Raw genomic sequence first — 14541 nt, forward strand, 5'->3', positions numbered from 1 at the left:
TTTTCCTGTTCAGATGTAAACTGGACTTTGGAAGCCCTTTTGGACAAATTAATATGCAAATTATCAATGCTAAAATGGTTATTAATATATAAATTATATAAATTTCCTACATATTTCTACATGTAAATTCCTTCTGTGTCTTGTGCAGCTTCCCAGCTGAGAAGCTGCAGGAATAGCAAAATCTGTTTAAAATCTGGATTTTGGGCTGGACTTTGGCCCCCAAAGAGCTCTAAATTGGGGATTTAACTCCTAATACTTCACTCAAGCATAACCTCAAGAATATTTAAATTAAAAAATAAATATTTATTTAAAATGAAGATTTTTCTTCATCCCTCAGGTGGAAGTTTGATAGAATTTGATCCTTCTCAAAGGCCAGGTGATTTTAGGGGGGAGGGAATTGGTGTCACTTAAAACTGAATCTTTGTGATGAGCTCTGCTTTTTCTTTTTGCCAGAAAATTCAGTTTGTGCTTTTAAATGAGGGTTTCCTGTTCAGGTGAGAGTCCCCCAGCCTGCATCCCTAATTTATTTGACAAGGAATTCCAGGAAACTCTGGAAAGCTGCAAGGCTTTGCTGGTAGATTGGCAACTTGGGTTTATGAAGAATTTAATAAATTTCATATTTTTTTTTCATAAATTTATGAAGAATTTCATAAAATTAAGAATTTTATAAATGAATTTACAAACGATAAATGTATTATTTACAATTATTTATAAACCCTCCTCCCGTGACAAAATGTGGAAATAACATTGAGCTGTGTGAGGGGAATTGGAATAAAAGCATTTGTGGGATCAGCCAGAGAGATGAACCTTTGGAGCTGTGGCGTTGAGGGATGGGTTGGATATTCCAGATCCAGCCGTGGACACAAAAATGCTGCAAAAACTGTGCAGAAAGTCACAATATTTTAAGCTCCTTAAAGAGAATTCCCGTCGTGTGCTGGTCGGAAGCCGCTGAGGAGTGAGTGAAGCAGGAATCCCACCCGTGCTAAAGAACAGATTTGGGATTTATGCTTCCAAAACCCCCTGGGAATTTGGACAAACGGGCTGTGCAGTGGGATGGGAGTTTTCTCCTGGGAGGATCTGCTGTGCATTTCCCCCCTGGGGTGGATGTGTCTCCCCAGAGGTTTTTAGTGGGGTTTTTGGCAGGAGGCCTGAACAGCTCCTTGGGAGGGAGCAGGATCCCGGATTTGGGGTGATGCCCTTGGGATCAGGTTGTGGCCCTGGGTTTGTTCAGCTTCTCCTCTGTTCCTGGTGGGTTTCATCCCTCTGGCTCCAGAGGGGCTTTAATCCTGATTTTTCCAGGCTTCAAGCACGCTCAGGGAGGAGGTATGTGGCAAGCACACTTCTCTCTCTCTCAGGATTTTTCATAGAGGTGCACAGAGAGAAATGAAAGAGCAAACAATTTCTATTTCTGCTCCTTGTTTTTCCCATGTGGAATGTGTTTGGAGAATTGTTTACCTGGGGTGATCGCTTGGTTGGATCATGGATTGTTTAAACCTGATGGCCAATCCAACCCAATCCAATCCAACCCAATCCAACCCAATCCAATCCAATCCAATCCAATCCAATCCAATCCAATCCAACCCAACCCAATCCAATCCAATCCAATCCAATCCAACCCAACCCAATCCAACCCAATCCAATCCAATCCAAACCAATCCAATCCAATCCAATCCAAACCAATCCAATCCAATCCAATCCAATCCAATCCAATCCAATCCAACCCAATCCAATCCAATCCAATTCAATCCAATCCAACCCAATCCAACCCCACCCAATCCAACCCAATCCAACCCAATCCAACCCTATCCAATCCAATCCAACCCAATCCAATCCAATCCAATCCAATCCAATCCAACCCAATCCAATCCAATCCAATCCAACCCACCTGTGGCTGGACTCTGGAGAGCAGGGTCACCAGTTGTAAGGAGTTAGATATGATAGTTAGAGAAAGCAGCATGTAGTTTTCAGTATCATCTTTTATATAGTATATTAATGTATTACAGCATAATTATAATAAAGAAATCATTCAGCCTTCTGAACTAAGTCAGACATCAGCATTCTTCCCATTGGGTTCACCGACATCTACAACAGAGGAATTTGCCTCTGGATCCAGCCCAGTGCTGTAGGCACCTCTGAAATCCTTTTGGGATCACCAATCCTGACTCTCATCCCTGAATTTGACTTCAGAGGTGGAGCTGAGCACAACTTCCAGCTGAGTAACAAGAATGAGAAAGAACTCCAGGCTCTTGGAGCAGTAGTCAGAGTTCTAAACAGCCACACCACAGCTTTTTCCAAATTTATCTTCCCATTCCTTCATCACTGTTGTTATCCCTGTTTACCTCCAATTGAAATCTTTCCACTCAATTGGTTCTAATTGACTCAGTCACTTCAAGGAAAATAACTTGGGGGGAAAAAAGAGGCCTAAATATATTTTTTTTCCCTAATAAAACCTTCCTAAAATGAAAAGAAAAAGATAAATCCAAATTACGAGCTGCTGTTCCCAACGGAGCCCAAATTCATCTGTGACATAATTGGAATTACAGCATCTCTTGGCAGCCCAAAAGAGTAATCAAGGAGAAAAACCAAACCCAGCCCAGGCCCTGGGAAGGTATTTTAAAACTAAAATGAAACACTTGAGCAAAGTGACAGGAAATAAAACCAGTTTTAGTGAGTTTATTCTGAGTAAACAAGATATAATTGAAAATACAGGGATACCAACAACTCCAGGATTGAAATGACCTCACAAGCAATATCTGGAATTCTATGAATTCAGCACAGAAAACATTTGGGTTTTAGCTCACGTGCCCATATTACTCTGAAATAGGCACAGGAATATTGGGTAAGGAAATGTCCTGCTCTACTCTGTTTTCATGGGAAAATAATGATTTTTTTTTTTTTTGGCTGCTTTTTAGAGAAAAGCTGAATATGCATCAGACAAAATGCGATGTAAAATATTCAGAATATTCAGGAGGATCTGCTGAGTGCTGGGGCAGGGTGGAATCCTGGGGTTATGTTGGAAAAACCCTCTAAAAGCACTGAACTCCCCCAGCACAGCCCTGACACGTATCCCCAAATGCCAAGGAAAACAAAAACCCTGGAGAGCTTTTCCTGGGAGCTGCTGTGGCCAGGAGCTGTTCACTACTCCCTGATTAATTGAAACAGAGAAATATTTGCTGCTTGGAGTAACTCATCCTCCCAGGAGCACTTTGGGGGCTCCCAGGCCTGCTGAAAAATCCCAAAACCTGAAGGGCAAACTCCTTCCCATTGGTCAGATGCAGAGATTTTGCAGCTGGAGATGCTTCCTAGAGCAATCCCAATAAATCAGCATTGCTGGGAACAGGAGAAGCTTCAGTGGGCCTGAAAGAATTTATCCTTTGGGAAAATTATGTGTGTTTTTTTTTTTTTTTTTTTTTTTTTTCTTTCTGTGCTGCTTTGCTGGAGTCTGGGGCAGATGGGAGTGGGACTGGGGTGCTGGAGCCACTGCTGGGCATTCCCAGGGGATTCTGATCAGCCAGGATGTGCTGGGGTTGATGGCAATCACTTGTCCTTGAGACTGAACTTCAAATCTGCCTGAGATTTCAGAGCAGAGGAGCTTTGGGGGTTTGTAAATGCTGGAAATGACATTATCCGAGCAAGCCTTTATTAATCTCAGTAAATAAAGGCATTTTTTCCCTCTCAGCAGACAGGCCCCTGAAATCCTGGGAGTGTGGGGTAAAGCAGGAATCTGCAGCTGCACACCTTGGATAGTCAGGAGTTATTTCCAGCCAAGCTGAGCTTGTTCTCTAGAGCCTCTCCTCAGGTGTGAAAGGAAGGAACGAGGGATGGGAAATGTGTCAGGTGCTGGGAGAGGCCCTGGGAGCTGTAGAAGGAAAACTGGATTTGGCTTTGTGTCGTTATTGGGCATGGAATGAGCACACAGAAGCTTGGTGAGTTTAAGAAAGAAAAAGAGCCAATTTTTTTGCTGACCTCACAATATATAGAATTCCAAAAGTGACAGTGGATTGGAGGATGGAATTGCCACCTCTCCAACCACACTGGTCAAACCAACAGCCCATCAATTCTCTCCTCCCACAAAGAAAAATGCAAAACAATCATTATTTACGTGAACAGTGTGTGAGAACTCCAGCAGAAATATGTAAACATTATCAGAAGGATAAATAAGTTTTATGAGAACTTTAAAACTTTCAAAACAACTATAAAAGAAAACTTAACACTTTTAAAAATCAGGGCAACAGCTTTGGATGAGGCAGGGCTGGAAGTGGAAGAGCTGTGAGATCGCTCCTACCCCAGACCTCCCCCTGGTTCCATGGGTTTGGTTCAAGACAGGTTTTTGTTTCTTTTGAAGTACCTGGTGACCCCAGAAAGGTGTGGGAACAACAAATTGTGACTTTTTTCTGGAATGGATCAGTGTTAAGGGTTAAGCCCTGAATTATTTACTCTTTGGTATCTGCCCTGGGACACAGATAAAATTTCCAACAAATTAATTTAATTTAAAGTGGTTGAATTCTTCTTTTTGTTTTTGGGATGTGTGTAGTTTTTTTTTTTTTTTTTTCTCAAAACTGACAACTACAATGAAATGGAGCTTAGAATAAAAAGGTTCAGATCTGGTGTCAATCTTAGCCCAATCCCACCAGGTTGTGTTTATCATTCCAGTTCTGAAATTTCACTTTCCCTCCTTCACCCTTGAAGCACTCAGTGAAGCCTCTGCTGTGCAGGAATTGTTGTTGTTTTCCCTTTTCCTAAATATCCCACCTTTTATTTGTGGATTATCTGTCAAAGCCCTTCTCAGCCTGCCACTTTTCTTTCTGAGCTCTCTGCCAGGGACCTTTCACTGCTTTGCAGCAGGAACTTTCCCTGGTTTTCTGCTCCTCCTGATGATTTTGCTGTGATTGGATTTGTCTTTGTGCCATTCGCTTCCTCTCAAGCCCAGGCAGGTTTTTAACACCAGCAGAGTCTGAAGGGAAACAAAATGCAAGGAATGGCATTTGTGAAGAGGGGAAGGTTGGGAAGGTTTCCGTGCTGTCACTTCTCCCTTGCAGAGGAATGGCAGTGCTGGGATGCTGCAGGGATTGATTTCCTTCTCCTCCTGAGGAGGCTTCCCACAAACCCAGCTGCAGCCAAAAATAAAACTTTTTTGTTGCTTATCCCGTTCCAAAAAGTGATTAAAAAGTAGTAACAATCCAGGTCTTTGGAAACTCAGTCTAAAACTGGAGTGTTGCTCTAGTTTGGTTTTTTAAGGGATATAAATGCTTTATACTTCAGCACTCAACGTCATTTTCCTTCTTTTTTTTTTCCCTAAAATTCCCATTTCCTTGCTTTTCTCTTCTCTCTTGCTGTTTCATCTTGCCCAAATCTCCTCCTTTTTAAAGATCTGTCATTTTAACAATACTTTGTTCTTTGTTGATATTGATCAGATACTCACAGATATTTTATTCTCCTTGGGACATTCCTGTGCCCTGTCCTCCAATTCCTTATTGCCTCCAGGTTTTGCTCCTGCTGGAAATGCCATAATTGGCATTTAGTGCCTCAAAACTCGTTTAGGGAAATGAGAGACAGGGTTCCAGAGGTAGAAACACTTGCAGATGAATTCCCTGCTATCACTGGCTCTGTTTATTTATTTATTTTTTTTATTTCTTGCTATCTTGTTCCACCTTATGTACAGTTGTGTGGATTTTTTGAGTCCATGATTTTTTGAGTCCATGATTTTTTGAGTCTCAGTGGATCCCAGGCTGATCCAAGGTGGAGTTTTGATTTTCAGGTGACTGAATGATCACTTGAGGGGAAGTTATCCAGGAAAGAGAACATTCCCTCTTTTCAAATGGGAAGATTTTCTTGGAGCTCCTTTGGAAGTCAGTGTCAGCTTTGAAAACATTCTGCAAACCCATCCTCACCTGTGGATTTCTTGTGGACATTTTGTGTTTGCAATCCAGGGAATGGATTTCACCCCCAGGCTGGATTTATCCCTGAGCTCTGCTTGGGGCATCACCCAGAGCCAGTGCTGAGGGTTCACCCAATAATTCAGGAATGACTGGAAAACCCAGGAGTGTTGAAGGTCTGACTTGATTTTTGCTTTTCAATCCCACTGTGTTGAAAAGAATTACAAAGACTTCAGAAAGAGAGGAGCTTAAAATACTTCTCAGTTTGGACCCATCATTTGTAGCTTATTAAAGCCCAGCTCTAGGTTTTTATTAGATAATCAATAAATCTAATCAAGTTTTATAGGAAGGGTGGTTTTATTTTATGCTGTCATAAATTCTCCTCATTTTGCCTATCAACACTTACAAGGGATTAGAAGAGCGCTCGGAAAAAGAAACCCCATTCTGACTCTCACATCCAGTTTCTCAGCAGGACTCTTGAATTTCTGCCCATGTCACATTAAAAGCAGAATTGGCAAAAGTTTATTAAATCTTTTTCCCCACTGCATTCCCAGAGGAGCAGCTTTCTGCCCCACTGCATTCCCAGAGGAGCAGCTTTCTGCCCCACTGCATTCCCAGAGGAGCAGCTTTCTGCCCCACTGCATTCCCAGAGGGAGCCCAGGCCCATCTCCAGCAGCCCTGGAGCTCCAGAGGAAAACTCCAGCCTTGTCCAGGATCCTGCTCCAGCAGAAGCACAGCTGGCACTGCAGGAGGGCTGAGCCCCCATGGAATGGCACTGCTGCCACCACCCTGACCCACAGGCTGCCAGGGCCTGCTCTCACTCTGCCAGTGCTGGTTTGTATTGCTGCATTTGTATTTTAGTTTTATTTTTTCCTAGTAAAGAACTGTCATTCCTATTCCCATATCTTTGCCTGAGAGCCCCTTTGTTGGAGCCCAGCACATCCCTCTGGCTGCCCTGGATGTCTCCAGACCCTGGCAGGGGGCTCGGGGACCTTGGCACGAAGTCAAAAACACCTGTGGCTTTGATTTTAGCCCATGGGAAAAGCTGCCAACTTTGTGTGAGGAGTTACAAGCCACAAGGGTTTGAGTAGTGTAATAAGGGAATTGACACAGGGTGGAAAAGTAGAATTTTGGGGTTTTTTAGAATGTAATTCAGCGGTACAAGATGGAGGAATCTGGGCGTGTCTTAGCCTTTTTCTCCTTCTTCTTGTCCTCCGTGTCTTGGTGTGATGGTGACACTTTTCTATTGGTCTAGGATAGGGACACACTGTCCAACACAGATTTTAGGTATTGGTACGGGAACTGTAAACATGGGACACGTAATTTTGGGTATAAAATGTGGGAGATGCCCGGGGCTCGGGGCAGACTGCCATGGCTTCTGTACCAGGTGGACCTTGGCAGGTCAGAGTGAAAATATTATAGATAAGAAAAAATAAACAACCTTGAAAACTCAGCTTCACGTGTTCCAGACCTTTTCTTCGGCTGCCGGGCTAGGGGAAAAAGAATTTTCACACTGTCAGGGTCTCGCCAGACACCTCTTAATTTCAAAATTATAATAATTCAGAGGGAGGGGGTTTACATTTTCCATTTTACAGGAGGCTCCTGCCTTCCTTAGCAGACACCTGCCTTTTCAAACCCAACACCAACCGTTCCCTAGCGCTGCCCCGTGTCCCCAAGTGCCACATCCACAGGGGTCCCTGCAGGGATGGGGGCTCCAGCCCTGCCCTGGAGCTGGGCCAGGCTGGGCAGCCCTTCCATGGTGGGCTTTGCCCAGTATCCCACATTTTTTAGCACTGCTTTAGTTCAAGGACAGGCTCAGGAAGCGCTGCAGAGGGATTCCAGGTTCCCTTCTGCTGTGCAATGTTGTGTCCTGTTTTCCCAGCCCTCAGAGTTTGCAGACACCTCGGGTTCAACAACCACTGCGTATTTTCCTTTATTTTCCTGCTGTAATTTATTTCTGGCCAAGAAGACGTGGCTGGGTTATTTATCCTCTCTTAATTGCTCTGTTTTCTGGGAGTAACTTGCCTTTTGTGGCCCGGCAGGAGGTGACAGTGACAGCCAGGCTGTGACCTGGAATGATGCGACTGCTTTGATCCCAACCTTAAAACCGGGGCAAGAGGCCTTTATCCATGTTAATACTTCTTCCTGCTAAAACAGCTCTAATTTTAGAAGAAATTGTACTTATTCATAAGTTTTGATGATGCATTTTTATGGCACAGGGGTTTGGAAAGGTCTTGGCTCTGAGGAATTACAGGGAGTTGGGCCTGGGGGTCACCTCTGAGGTCAGGAGGGTGTTTTGGCCTTTGGAGGCAAAACCCAAGGAACATCCTCATAAAATATCCATTATTTGCAGTCTAAATACGAAACAAGTCAACATTTAATAGGGGAAGACAAAGCAACAGGAATCTGGTAAATGGGAACCTTCAGTTCTTGTGTGCCCTCTGTGCTTGATGCCCAACCTCAAACAAAAGTCACTTAAAACTGAGATGATTTTGCCTTTTTTCCCCCCTGATTTCCTCCCTTTTCCTACTCCCCCCATCAGTTTTTGCCATGCACACGTTGCTTTCCACCCTATTTCTGGGCAGCAGGAGTTCCTGCTGTTAATGATGGGGAGACTTCCAAAAGATCCTGGATTTTAAAGCAACTTTGAGGGCAATTTCCTTTAAACTCTCCTGAAAACTTGTCCCGCTATAATTTATTTGAACAGAAATCATTAAAACCGTGCATCTGTATGTTCTTGTGCTTATCCCCCTCTGCTCTTAACTTCTGAGTTTTCAAATGTTGTAGCTCAGGTGTCTGACTCTAAATAGATGCAATAACCTAATCCTGCTTTGCCTTTCCAAGAAATAATTGAGATTTCCTTGAGGGTGTCTCTCTTCTCTGCTTCAAGTGGGCTCAAATTTAATAAAATTTAGCTTGAAAAAGCGATGATGGCGCCCTTACAAAGTCAATATTTCAGAACAGCTGCAAGAGGGGATCATTTAGAGGGTGCCACCATCCAGAGTGATGCTTCCTTAATCCTTTAGCTTTAATTTGGGCCAACTAATGTGGAATAATCTTGTTATCCATGACAAGCTGGCTGGGCAGGATGGAATTCCCTCACTTTGTGTCTCTAACTCATCTCCAGCCTCATCTGTGTCCCTGGGTGTGGAGAGGTAACGTGCAAAACGTGGAATATTTTTAGTAAAAGCCACGAATTCCCAGTTAATGGAGCTCGAGTGTCGGGCAGAGTCATTTCCATTACACTCCTGACAAAAATAATTCTTCAGACACGCAGAGAGCTGGGAGGAATAATTGTTCTTTCCTTATTTATGTGGCAACTAATAACAGAAAAGTGTTTTTTTTTGCTCTCATAATATGATTTAGTTTCGTGCAGCAGTGATTTTTTTCATTTTTACTGTGCACAGTGGTTCTGGCTGCTGCTCTCTTGAGGAGAGAACAGGGGATTTTTGGTTTTTCTGGGTGTCTGTTGCTTCCCCAGCCACCTGAACTCAGGGATGTGGCTTTAATTTGAGCCACATTTCCCAATATTCTGCTCAGAAAGATGCTCTTCAGCAGATTAATGGTTCATTTACAGCAAGAATTACTAAAAATATGGAATAAAAAGTGCTTTTGAGCCACGTTCTGAGGGCTCTGGTGGCAGGGATTGAATGCCTTGGACTGGAATGGAGAACCTGGTGCTGCTCCCAGTTGTTGCTGCCTTCATCCCAGCAGGTGAAAGGGGAAGAGGATTCCCTTTAAAAAAAAAATTATTATTATTATTAGTAATTATTTTTAATTTTCCAATAATTAATTAATTATCCCATTATTTTTATTTATTAATATTATTTCCCTTTATATTTTATTTATTTAAAACCTTTTATGGGCTGCTCCCAGTTGTTGCTGCTTTCATCCCAGCAGATAAAAGGGGAAGAGAATATCCTTTTAAAAAATTTATTATTAGTAGTAGTAATTATTTTTATTTTAATTTTCCGATAATTATTTATCCAATTATTTTTATTTATTATTATTATTTATTTCCCTTTATATTTTGTTTATTTAAACCTTTTATGGGCTGCTCCCAGTTGTTGCTTCCTTCATCCCTGCAGGTAAAAGGGGAGGAGGATTCCCTTTTTAAAAATTTTATTATTATTATTATTAATTATTTTTATTTTAATTTTCCAATAATTAATTATTTATAAAATTATTTTTATTTATTATTTATTTCTCTTTATATTTTATTTATTTAAAACCTTTTATGGGCTGCTCCCAGTTGTTGCTGCTTTCATCCCAGCAGATAAAAGGGGAAGAGGATTCCCTTTTTAAAAATGTATGAGTTTTATTAATTATTTTAATTTTAATTATTCAATAATTATTTATCCAATTATTTTAATGCATTATTATTTATTTCCCTTTATATTTTATTTATTTAAAACATTTTTATGAGTAGAGCAAAGTGAAAATTCTGCTGAACACAAAGCTTTTCTGGCTCTGGTGAGAATATTCCTGCAGTTCCTCACTGGGGATAAAGTGGGAATTGGTAACACCTCGTCCATGAAAATCCTGTCGTGCTGTTTGAGGCTTCATCCAAACTTTCATGGGGAAAATATTGGTTTTCTTTTCTTTTTTAATGTTGGCACTGAATACATGAACTCTCTGAGCAGCTCTGAAGTTGAGATTTATTTGTGGTGCTTCAGGTGTTAAAAAAAAAACAAAACAGCACTTAAATAAATTTTTTTTTTTGTGTCTCGACTGTAGTTTGTCAGTGGCTCCTGCTGGAGAATTTGCCTGATGAGGAATAAATAAATAAAGAATAAACAAATAGATGGATTTTTATGGTCAATTGTTTGAATTAATACCCATAAATGCTTTACATAAATTTGCCATGTGAGGCTGGTGAGGGCCTGGCTCGGGCTGCCCAGAGAAGCTGAGAAACTGGAACACTTTTATTTAATATTCATTGGGAGCTTGGGCATGTTTTTGGAATGAATCGAGGCACAGGCTGGTGTAAATCACAAAGATGTTGTGTGAACTATTTTGGAGTTTTTAAGTTTCTTCCACCCTTCCCTTGCACAGCTGCTTTTACAGAAATGAAACCACAACCCCAAGGACAATAAACACATTTTTCTGCTGCTGTTGTGTGAACTATTTTGGAGTTTTTAAGTTTCTTCCACCCTTCCCTTGCACAGCTGCACTGGTGCTTTTACAGAAATGAAACCACAACCCCAAGGACAACAAACACATTTTTCTGCTGCCAAAATTCAGCCTGGATCTGATCTCTCTGCCCTTGCCCCAGCTTGCCCAAGCAATGATTTATCCCATTTTTCTGTCATTTAGCCCAATAATCCCTTTGCCAGCTCCCCCAGCCCAGTGCTGCCGTGAGAACTCCCCAAAACTCTCCTTTTGGGATCCTTTGAGCCCTTATTTTCCTCAAACTCATTCTCACAACACTCCAGCCTTTGCTGCACTCTCACTTTCCCTCCTCCTGACGCTCAGAAGAGCAGCAGAGCTTGGCTTTACACCTCGCTGGGTGCTCCAGAAGTGATTTCCATTTAGGTGCTTAAATGAATCTATTTTCAGGACAACACTGGGTTTTCATGGGTGAATAAAACCTAATTCTGCCTGACCAAAACGTGGCTATAAATAAGAGCTGGTGCCACGGTGTTAAGAAGCAGCAATTAGAATTAGTGGGCAGAAAATGCTATTTCTGGGAAGATTTCTTCTCTGGAGGGTCATAGATGTTTTTATTTATCTGCTTGTTCTTTAACTTGTATAATGTCCTGACAGGGCTTGTATTTCATTAAAAGCAGGAGCTGAATGCTCTGGCTGGAGTTGGCCAAGTTTGGAATCACTTAATAGCTGAAAATGCACATTTTCCACAGGAAATCTCTCAGCGGATAAGCTCTGGCACAGCCACCTTGGCACTTTTAAATTTTTCTTTTCCAAGCCTGGGAATGTATTTATTTTTGTCTCTTGTGGCTGTTTTGATGCCTCAGATTTTCTCTCACAGGTGTTGCATCTTTCCAAGATGAAAAGGAGTTACACGAAGTTCTTCTTGATGTTTCCCTCTGCCAACTTGCTCTGGCATTTAATTCTATTTTAATGCAGCTTTCTGCTCGATTTCTCAGTTCTCCCAGGTCTCCTTCCCCTTTTCCTTTCTTCCCCCTGACACTGTAACGTGTTCCCTTGGATGTTTTTGGAGATCAAAGCTTTCTCTTCCACCTTTCTTCTCCCTGCCTTGAAAACAAGGATTTCAATTAATGTGGAGGCAGCTGGAAAGGAGGAAAAAAAATGAGTCAAGAGCACTCAGGAGTTGAATTTGGGCATCTCTTGAGTTTTCCCCACTTAATTCCTTGTCAATGTGCCTCAGTTTCTGAGCCTGGTTTAACTTTCATGGAAATCTTTGGGAATTCCAAGCAGGCCAAAGAAAGGAGCAGAAAAAAAGGAAATCTTTGGGAATTCCAAGCAGGCCAAAGAAAGGAGCAGAAAAAAAGGGGGTTTAGGAAAAAGGGGATTTGGAAAAAGGGGATTTGGAAAAAGGGGATTTAGGAAAAGGGTTTAGGGAGGTCTTGTTTGCTTGGCTGCAGTTTTTGAGGAGGGAATGAATCCTCAATTTTGCACCAACTCTTTGGGAATGCTGCTCCATGGCTGAGGAAATCCCTTGGGATCATTTATGGGGAAAGCAAGGAATTATTGATTCTTATTATTGATTATTGAATATTTACTGATTATTCTTCAGAACCAGCTCCTTCCACTTCATCTCAACAACTGCTGGAGAGATTTGGGTGTTCTCCCTCTTAATTATTGGATTTCCTCAGGGAAATCCCTGGAAAGGAGCTGGAACCTCTGGCTCTTTCTTCTTTTTCCCACCCAGGAGCTGCTGAAACATCAGGAGGCAAAAGGAGGATGGGTGTGGGTGATTTTTCTGTAGTATCAGGGGATTTTGAGGATGCTCATTCCTGTTGGGAAGCCTCCATTTCTGGGGAAGCAGCAGCATTTTTATATCTTCTGAAGGAAAGATTTGGTAGCTGAATTTCTTGGGATTTTTTATTTTTTTCCCTGACTTGGGCAAAAAAAAAAAAGGTTTTTCTGCTCCTGGTTGGGCAGGAGGATTTGGGGCAGCAGGTACAGGCACGTTTTGGGTGTTTGTGGCCAGAATTCCCTTGTCTGGATATAAATAATGATATTAAACAGAATATAAAGAATGATATATTGGGGAAAAGATCCTAAACTTAAGGCCGCCAGGTGAGACTTGAATGCCACTGTAGGAAATGTTTTATTTTAGGGAAAAATGATTGAAAAAGGACAGTCTTGACTAGTCCTGGCACTTTGCATTAAGAGACACTCAGACCTGAGGAAAATAAATTAAAGATCCCATCTTAAGCATTGTATTATCTGAAAATGATGTGCATTTGCATAGGTCTGAATAAATAATAAATACTGAATGATTCTTTTCAGAGTTCAGACATAACTACTTGTTATTTTATAGGTAAAAGAATTAGTTATAAAAATTAAATTAGATGTTAAAAGACCTTTTCTTTTTGTTGTTGTTTCCAGCTCGTTCTCCTTAATGAGCTGAGGTGAATCAGCCTGTTTAGAATTGCTTAATGCCAAAAATAGGCTGCAGAAATAGGACAGTACCTGAGCACACATTTAGGATATTTGCATTGGCCCTCAAAGGAAGCTGATGCTGCAAAAAAAAAAAACAAAAACAAAACCCACAGAACCAACCAAACAACAACAACAAAAAAAACCCCAAAAAAACCCCAAAAAACAAAAAAAAAAAAAACCCCAAAAAACCCCAACAACAACAACAAAAAATAACAGCTGGGGGGAGGTGGATGACGCAGAAAAATCATCTTTTCCTGGAATTAAATTCTCTGGAATTCTAAATCAATGTGTTTCCACCCTCAAATTCCGTGTGATCAGCTAAGGAAAGATTTGGAGCAGAAAAGAGCAAGATTCAGACTCTGCTCTTCCAATTCCCAGCAGCTCAAAGCCAAATCAGCCTGAATTTTGTGTCCTCAGAGGCAAAAATATCAAAAATATCTGGAACTTTCTCAGCCCCTGGCTGGATTTGTGCCAGGGGACTTTTGGGGCCACTTGGATGAGGAACATGAGTGGGGCTTGATGGGAAACCTCCAAAATTAATTTGTCATTGTTGTGGGTTTGCCAGTGTTGGGAATTCTTGCAGATATTCCCAGGTATTTGGAGATGTTTTAGTTCAAGGGTCGGTCCATTCACCCTAGAAATGGATATTTTAAAAAATAGCATCAAAACCAGACCTAAGCAAGGCTTGAGGGGCTTTCCTGGTGACTCAGAAGTTTTTTGTTGTTTCAGTCAGATTCGTGAAGAGCTTTTTGATGTTTCCAGTGTAATTTTTTTTTCCTAAAAATCTCCGGCTGCTCCTCTGTCCCCTTCCCAGCAGCTGCTGTGGGGAACGTTTCCATCCACCTGTGCAAATTCCTGGTGTGCAAAAGAATCAGTGAACTTTTATTTAAACTTTATTGAACTTTATTTCAACTTTTTTTTGCAGTGAACTTTTATGTAAACTCAGGTAGGGATGGTGTGCTCTGACCCAGACAGTTCTGCAAGGCCAGCTCCTTTTCTTGTCAACAGAAGATAATTTATTTTAATTTTTTTTTTTTAAATGAAGTACTGGCTTCTAAAAGATCTGAAATGCTTT

This window comes from Vidua macroura, chromosome 10 (genome assembly GCF_024509145.1).
Source record: "Vidua macroura isolate BioBank_ID:100142 chromosome 10, ASM2450914v1, whole genome shotgun sequence".
In the NCBI taxonomy this organism is placed as follows: domain Eukaryota; kingdom Metazoa; phylum Chordata; class Aves; order Passeriformes; family Viduidae; genus Vidua; species Vidua macroura.